We start from the raw sequence: 9,374 nt of genomic DNA, 5'->3' as shown, positions 1-9,374 counted from the left end.
TAGATTAGAACTGGAAAAATATCTGATATATTTTAATATAATTCAAGTTTTGTAATAAATCATCCTTAGGGTTTGTGCAGCCAGATCACACTAGATTTGAAACTGTTTCAAAGCAATATTGACTGGTACTAGCACAAGCTATAGTCCTTATGGACTGGGTCCAAAATTATCACAAGCCTGAAAATCTTGCTCCATGTCCTCTGGAATTCACTGTCTATCAAAATCCTAATAGCTTTAATTTCTCTGTTCAAATGGAAACCTACAGCCTTCTCAAATTGTGACTGTTTTCCCTTCAGAGAATTAGGGTGACTTCAACCAGTCCCCAGGCCTTGAATGCCACCCTAGAGTAAGTGCTGCAAAACCTATCTCCCGGCCCTGACCTCTTCCCTGAGCTCCAAGTGATTAGGTCCAATTCCTTAATCTACATCTCTACTTAGACATCTAAATTTCAAATGTAACTCAGCCAACATAGACTTTTTTTTTTTTTTTTTTTTTGAGACAGGGTCTTGCTGTTACCCAGGCTGAAGTGCAGTGGTGCCACCATGGCTCACTGCAGCCTCAACCTCCTGGGCTCAAGCGATCCTCCCACCTCAGCCTCCTCAGTAGCTGGGACTATAGGCATGTACCACTACACCCACTAATTTTTTATTTTTTGTTGATACGGGGTCTCCCTATGTTGCCCAGGCTGGTCTCAAACTCCTGGTCTCAAGAGATCCTCCCACCTTGGCCTCCCAAAGTGTTGGTATTACAGGCATCAACCACCACACCCGGCCCCAAAATAGAATTCTTGATTCACACAACCACCAAATCTGCTCCTCCTCCAATCTTTTTCAACTCTATAAATGACTCTACCACTGGCCTGCTACCTCAAGTGAAAAATCTGGAAGTTATCATGATTTTTCTCCTTTCCAACACCCACATCAAATCCATCAGCAAGTCCTATAGGATCAAGACCCATAATCTATTGATAGTACCACATTCTCACTAAAATCCCACTGTCAAACATTATCATCTCTTCCCTTCGCACTCTCAAAAGTACTTGCTCTCATTCTCACCAATGGCCTCCACTTTGCTAAGTCCAATCCTGATGTAGTTGAAGGATTGCTGGAGTCACAATATTAGAGGGAGTGGAAAGGTAAGAGGTAGAAGTCAGATAATGAGATTAAGGAGGGTTTGACAATGACAAAATTATATGATCACGGAAATGAATAGCTGAGGAGTGTAGGACGAGATCACTGGATATGAGTTGAAGGAAGAGAGAGGTAAGAGTGTTGGAAGGACCATTTACATATATACTGAAAAAGCCAAGAATTAAAACAGGAATGGAGTTGGACAGACAGTGAGGCAGAAACCAGTATTTCTGAGAAAGCAGGAGTGACTTTGGGGGAGTTGAAAAATTGACAATGCAACAAGAGATAGTCGGTGGTATATTCTAGTGACCTGAGAGTAAAAGCTATACGTTTTTAGAAATGTGAGAGGGTGAAATATCTGAAAACAGCAATAAGGATCAGATATCTCATCTCCAGGCTTTAATAGACTTCTAAAATATAGTCCAAATCCATCGATTCCTCCTCATTTTCATGTTTGCTATCCTAGTCTAAGCTGTATATCTTCATCTGTCTCTCTTGTCTTCATCTGGACCCCTGCAATCGAGCTTCCTAATTGTTTCCTTGATGGTTGATTTACCAACATTTTATTTTGTGTCTCTTTGATACTGTGATTTGTTTTAACCCAATAAAATCCACTAAGGAAAAAGTGCCTGATACAAAAAAACTAAACTCCAGATTGTGACTACCTTCACGACTAATTCAGAGGTGAAGGAGCTTTCTGTATTTCATTCATTTTTTTCTCTTTCTTAGCTATGATTTCTTTCCTTTTTTTCTGATTAAGCGATATTGAGACCTCTTAGTGTTAGAGCTAGGAGAAAGATTTGGCACTGAAAATGTCACTGCAGAGTTAGATGATTGTTCTAATGCTTAAGGCATGGAAATTTTATTAAGCAAGTTTATTCTGACTTTTTTTTTTTTTTTTTTTTTTGAGACAGGGTCTCACTCTGTTGCCCAGACTGGAGTACAGTGGCACAATCTCGGCTCAATGTAACCTCCACCTCTCAGGTTCAAGTGATTCTTATACCTCAGTCTCCTGAGCAGCTGGGATTACAGGTGCGCACCACCACGCCCGGCTAATTTTTGTATTTTTAGTAGAGACAGGGTTTCTCCATGTTGACTACATTGGTCTTGAACTCCTGGCCTCAAGTGATCTGCCTGCCTCAGCCTCCCAAAGTGCTCAGATTACAGGCGTGTGTCACCATGCCCAGCCTATTCTGACTTTAAAACAAATATTTTAGGCAGGGCATGGTGGCTCATGCCTGTAATCCCAGCTCTTTGGAGGCCAAGGCAGGTGGATCACCTGAGGTCAGGAGTTTGAGACCAGCCTGACCAAGTGGAGAAACCCCATCTCTACTAAAAATACAAAATTAGCAGGGCGTGGTGGCACATGCCTGTGAATGTGGCGGCACATTCAATGGATGAATGGAAAAGAAAACGTGATACACACACACACATACACACACACACACACACTGGAATACCATTCAGTTATTAATAAGAGGGAAATTCTGCCTTGTTTTTGAGATGGAGTCTTGCTCTGTTGCCCAAGCTGGAGTGCAGTGATGCAATCTTGGGTCGCTGCAACCTCTGCCTCCCAGATTCAAGCAATTCTCCTGCCTCAGCCTACCAAATAGCTGGATTTACAGGCACGTGCCACCACAACCAGATAATTTTTTTGTTTTGTTTTTCCTAAGATGGAGTCTTGCTCTGTCACCCAGGCTGGAGTGCAGTGGCGTGATCTCCGCTCACTGCAACCTCCGCCTCCCGGGTTCAAGCGATTCTCCTGCCTCAGCCTTCCGAGTAGCTGAGATTACAGACGTGTGCCACCATGCCCAGCTAATTTTTGTATTTTTAGCAGAGACAGGGTTTCACCATGTTGGCCAGGCTGGTCACGAACTCCTGACTTCAGGTGATCCACATGCCTTAGCCACCCAAAGTGCTGGGATTACAGGCCTGAGCCACTACACCCGGCCTAATTTTTTTATTTTTAGTAGATATGGGGTTTCACTGTGTTGGCCAGGCTAGTCTTAAACTCCTGACCTCAGGTGATCGGCTTCCTTGGCCTCCCAAAGTGCTGGGATTATAGGTGTGAGCCACCATACCCGGCCAAAAAGGGAAATTCAGTCATTTGCAACAAAAGAATTGAACCTGGAGAACATTATGCCAAGTGAAATAAGCCAGGCATAGAAAGACAAATACCACATGATCTTGCTTACATACGGGATCTAAAAATCTTATGGAAGTAGAGTATAGTTGTGGTTATCAGAGGCTGTGAGGAGAGGAGGAATGAGGAGATGTTGACCAAAGTGTACAGTTTCAGTTTGACAGGAAGATACGTTTTAAGATCTGTTGTACAACATGGTACCGTAGTCAACAATAATATATTGTATATTTCAAAATTGCTAAAAGAACAGATTTTAAATGTTCTCACTACAAAAAAAATAAGTATGTAAGGTGATGGATATGTTAGTTTGGTATAATCATTCCACAATGTATATTATATATATATTAAAACATTGGACTGGGCACAGTGGCTCACACCTGTATCCTAGCACTTTGGGAGGCTGAAGTGAGCACATCACCTGGAGGTCAGGAGTTCAAGACCAGCCTGGCCAACATAGTGAAACCCTGTCTCTACTAAGAAATTACAAAAATTAGCCAGGCATGATGGCAGGCGCCTGTAATCCCATTACTTGGGAGGCTGAGGCAGGAGAATCCCTTGAGCCCAGGAGGCGGAGGTTGCAGTGAGCTGAGACCACACCATTGCATTCCAGCCTGGGTGACAAGAGTGAAACTCTGTCTCAAAAAAAAAAAAAAAATATTGTATGAGTTTGAGACCAGCCTGGGCAACACAGCAAGACCCTGTCTCTACAAAACACAAAAATATTAGCCAAGTGTGTGTTGGCACACACCTGTAGTCCCAGCTACTCAGGAGGTTGAGGTGGGAGAATTGCTTGAGCTCAGGAGTTGCAGGCTGCAGTGAGGTATGATCTTGCCACTGTACTCCAGCCTGAGTGATACAGTGAGACCTTGTCTCAAAAATAAATTTAATTTAAAAAATTTCTTGGCCGGGCACAGTGGCTCATGCTTGTAATCCCAGCACTTTGGGAGGCCGAGACGGGCGAATCACGAGGTCAGGAGATCGGGAGCATCCCGGCTAACAGGGTGAAACCCCGTCTCTACTAAAAATATTAAAAAATTAGCCAGGCATGGTGGTGGGCACCTGTAATCCAAGCTACTCGGGAGGCTGAGGCAGGAGAATGGTGTGAACCCGGGAGGCGGAGCTTGCAGTGAGCCGAGATCAAGCCACTGCATTTCAGCCTGGGCGACAGAGAGAGACTCCATCTCAAAAAAAAAAAAAAAAAAAATTATCCTTGAATGTTAATAAATTAACATGAACTTTTATTTTCATACTGCCCTCATTCCTGCCCAACATCTAATTCTATCAGTTCAAAGATGAAAATATATTCAGAAGCCGATTCCTCGCCAACTGAACCTCTTCTATCTTGGTCCAAGTCACCTCTCACCTAGGTTTTATGACAATAGGTTCCCAACAAAGCTAACAGATTGATGTGTTTAAAATGCACGTATGTCTCTCCTATAATCAAAATCCTCTAATAGCACAGCCAGGAGCGATGGTTAACACATGTAATCCCAGCATTTTGTGGGACTGAAGCAGGCAGATCGCTTTGAGCTTAGGAGTTCTGAGACCAGCCTGGGCAACATGGCAAAACCCTGTCTCTACAAAAAATACAAAAATTAGCCAGGCGTTGGTGGCACATGCCTGTAGTCCCAGCTACTCAGGAGGTTGAGGCTGGAGAATCACTTGAGTCCAGGAAGTGGAGGCTGCAATGAGTGGAGATGGCACCACTGCACTCCAATCTGGGTGACAGAGCAAGACTCTGTCTCAAAAAAAAAAAAAAAAAAAAAAAAAAAATCAAAATCCTTTAACAGTTTCCCGGCTCACTCAGATTAAACATCACAGTCTTTATAGTGGACCTGATTGAGTCCCTGATGACCTCTCTGATGCGAGCTCTTTCCAAGATCTCCCCACCTTGCTGCTACCCAGCCATACTGGCCTCCTTCCTCTAACAAACCAGGCATGCTCTGCCTTAGGGCCTTTGCAGGCCCCTACTGCCTGAGAAATTCTTTTCTCACATATCCTCATGGCCCTGCTTCCTCAAGATCACTGTTTGAATGTCACCTTCCTCAAACACCTTAAATAAAAATGGTTCCCAACCCCAATACTCTGTTTTTCTCAACAGCACACACTACCATTGATACACTATGTATTTACTTGTTTACTGCCTGCCTTCCCCACTAGATGTACATTCTGTAAGGGTAGCAATTTTGTTTTGTTTATGGCTGTCCCCTATCCTACCAAACAGTGCCTACCACAAAAGAGGATCCACAACACATATTTGTTGAATGAATGAATCTATAGATAAGTGGAAAAAACTCAGATTCTCGCACTTGACAAGTAACACAGACAACTTTTGTGACCAAATAAGTGGGGATTTCTCCCCACCAACAAGCAAGTAATCAATTATACAGTAGACCCCAAGTAGGTGACCTCCAACTCCATTCTGACACTACCTACTTGGTAGATTCAGATCCCACATGTTGAGGGCTCAGTCCCCCAACTTCTGATACCAATAGCAAGTCCCAGGTTGTTTCACCTGTGTCTCTGACCAGCTGGCTAGAAATTAGGGTTCCCAAGAACCCTTTCTTGGGTTTGATTAATTTTGCTAGAGTGGTTCTGGGAAACACATTTACCAATTTATTATAAGGAATGTTACAAGGGATACAGATGAAGGGATGCACAGAGCAAGGTATGAGGGAAGGGGCTCAGAGCTTTTATGCCCAGGTGCCCCACCCTCCAGGAACCTCCATGTGTTCAGCTATCCAGGAACTCCAACTCTGTCTTCTTGGGCCTTTTATGGAGACTTTAATGGACAGGCATAATTGACACATGTAAAAATCTGACTGGACAAAAAGGTATGATCTAATATTAACAGACTGAGTGGGGAAACCCAGCAAGGCCTGTCTGCTGAGATTCCTCATGGCCTCTCTGTATAGCACTCCCTTCTTGAGGATATGAGGCAGGACCCCTTCAGAAATGGAAGTCTCATGACCTACAATCAGACAAGATAGGTCAGAGAATTTCTTCTCTTCTCATAATTAAAAGTATTTTTTTAAAGATAGGGTCTCACTCTGTCACCCAGGATGGAGGGCAGTGGCACAATCATAGCTCACTGTAACTTTGAACTCTTGGGCTCAAGTGATCCTCCCACCTGAGCCTCTCGAATAGCTAGGATGACAGGTGCACAACACCTAGCTAATTTTTTCTTTCTTCTTTTTTTTTAGAGATAAGATCTTGCGGGCCGAGCACGGGGGCTCACACCTGTAATCCCAGCACTTTGGGAGGCCAAGACGGGCAGATCGGTACAAGACCAGCCTGGCCAACATGGTGAAACCCCATCTCTACTAGAAATACAAAAATTTGCCGAGCATGGTGGCAAACACCAGTAGTTCCAGCTACTCGGGAGGTTGAGGCAGGAGAATCACTTGAACCTGGGAGGCAGAGATTGCAGTGAGCCAAGATCGTGCCACTGCACTCCAGCCTCGGTGACAGAATGAGACTGTATAACCCCCCCCCCCCCGCCAAAAAAAGAAAAAAAAACTCGCTATGTTGCCCAGGCTGGTCTCAAACTATCCTACCACCTCGGCCTCTTGAAGTGCTGGGATTACAGGTGTGAGCCACCACTCCCCAGCCCAGCTTATTTTAAAAAAGTTTTGAAGAGATGGGTCTTGCTATGTTGTCCAGGCTAATTGAATTTTTTTTTTGGTTTGAGACAGAGTCTTACTCTGTTGCCCAAGCTAGAGTGCAGTGGCATGATCTCTGCTCACAGCCAGCTCTACCTCCCGGGTTCTTGCCATACTCCTGCCCCCGCCTCCCGAGTAGCTGGGCAGGTGCCCGCCATCACACCCAGCTAATTTTTTGTATTTCTAATAGAGACAGGATTTCACCGTATTAGCCAGGATGGTCTCAATCTCCCGACCTCGTGGTCCACCTGCCTCGGCCTCCCAAAGTGCTGGGATTACAGGCGTGAGTCACCATGCCCGGACTTTATGTATATTATGTATATATTATAGTGGTAATATGAGGTGTGTGTGTGTATATATATACACACATATATGTGAATATATATAATTCATATTCATATCCCATCACAATAGACATATCTTCTCCACTATTTTTCCCACACTAATTGTTAGATGGCCAAATTTATTGGGTCGATTTCTCTGCTTACTATACCATTGCAATTATATAAGCAAACTGAACCTTTGGAAAATGCTAATTAATGAGGCAGGGTTTGACACGACTGAGTTTGAAAGGCCAGCAACAGGGCTAGAAACACCACATACAACTGTGCTGCCCCATCACTGAATAATCTACTTTAAGCACTGAAAGAAATTCAGAGATTATTCAGTGATCCAAGTCCCACAATTTTTTCCTTTTCTTTTTTTTTTTTGAGATGGAGTCTGGCTCTGTCGCTCAGGCTACAGTGCAGTGGCCGGATCTCCGCTCACTGCAAGCTCCGCCTCCCGGGTTTATGCCATTCTCCTGCCTCAGCCTCCCAAGTAGCTGGGACTACAGGCGCCTGCCACCTCGCCCAGCTAGGTTTTTTTTTTTTGTTTTTTTTGTGTTTTTTTTTTTTTGTATTTTTTAGTGGAGACGGGGTTTCACCATGTTAGCCAGGATGGTCTCGGCTTCTGACCTCGTGATCCACCCGTCTAGGCCTCCCAAAGTGCTGGGATTACAGGCTTGAGCCACCGCGCCTGGCCCACAATTTTTTCTTTCCAGAGCGCTAACAATCATCAAATGACGTGGTCCTGACACCCTCATAACAAGAACCATTATTACCTTCTTCTGTATTTCCCCAAAATATTTTAACCTGCATCACTTACTCTATACATTCAAACCTAGTTAAAGGCAGAAAGCAAAACCACTTTCTGAATTGCCTGAATGATATATCTGGAGTTGTCTAAGTAATAGATTACACAGTTCCCAATTACTTGTGAACAGTATGAATGGTCTTCAAAAATACTACAGTTCCTATACCCCCTGCCCCAGTCCATATCCACCTCCTCTCCACCCCAACCCCTCACAATTACACAAGCATACTAAATCAAAATAAAGGAATTGAACACCAATATAAGCCTGGCAGAAATCTGAAATCACTGCTGCCTCAAACTTTAGATCATTGCAGCGCTCAGGTGCACTGTGACTCAGCATTTTACAGTGCCTGAGACATGAAATGAGATAAAGGTCCTTTTCCCTTCATAGCATTGGCTAAATATGAAGCCAAAATAAATATGCTACCTCAAAAGAGTTAGTGGCTGAAACATTACAGTGACACAGGTTTACCTCAGTCTCTGATTCTTGGGAGAAGAGCCTGTGTCAGTTTAAGCACACAAAGCTCTTCTGAAATAACTCAAGCCATAAAATTAGCAAATTATGCTGATTACAATTAATACTCAGAAGTGGAGAAAATATTGCAAAGAAATGAAAATGAAATTCAAAAATAGTTACTGTGGTTACTGGTCTAGTCAGGTAAAAACATAACAACAATAATAACAAGAAGAAAAGAGGGAATTTACCCAGCTACTCTTCATTACAATATCAGAAGCTAAAATGGCATCAAGAGAGAATTTTTTCCCCTTGGAAAAAAAACAAACAAAAACTGAGTAAAACTGAAACAAATAGGAAACTCCAGCCCTTTTAAACTGTTCACGGGCAGAAGGAAAATAAGATAAAACAATATGAAACAAATAAGATAAATTAATATGAAGGTTGCAATAAAGACAGATTTTCAGTTCATATTCTCACGTGGAGCAGGAACTAACAGAGAAATGAGACTGACAAGCAAGGAGATCTGGGAAGATGAGGTCATGAAAAGGAACAGACGGGCATTTCCCATAGGTAATGGAGGAAGTCAGGGAATCACAGTAGAAAAGCCAGAAATTTAAATAAATAAAGACAATGTAAGCAAATAGGCCAAAAACAATAGTTAATACTTACTTGGTTTTAGCTTCTAAGTAATTTTTAAAATTTTAATTATTTAGTATTTTGAGACAGGGTTGCACTCTGTCACCCAGGCTGGAGTGCAGTGGTGTGATCTTGGCTCACTGCAACCTCCACCTCCTGGGCTCAGGGGATTCTCCCACCTCAGCCTCCCGAGTAGCTGGGACTACAGGGGT

Source organism: Piliocolobus tephrosceles, chromosome 17 (genome assembly GCF_002776525.5).
Source record: "Piliocolobus tephrosceles isolate RC106 chromosome 17, ASM277652v3, whole genome shotgun sequence".
In the NCBI taxonomy this organism is placed as follows: domain Eukaryota; kingdom Metazoa; phylum Chordata; class Mammalia; order Primates; family Cercopithecidae; genus Piliocolobus; species Piliocolobus tephrosceles.
This window is presented reverse-complemented; position numbering follows the sequence as displayed.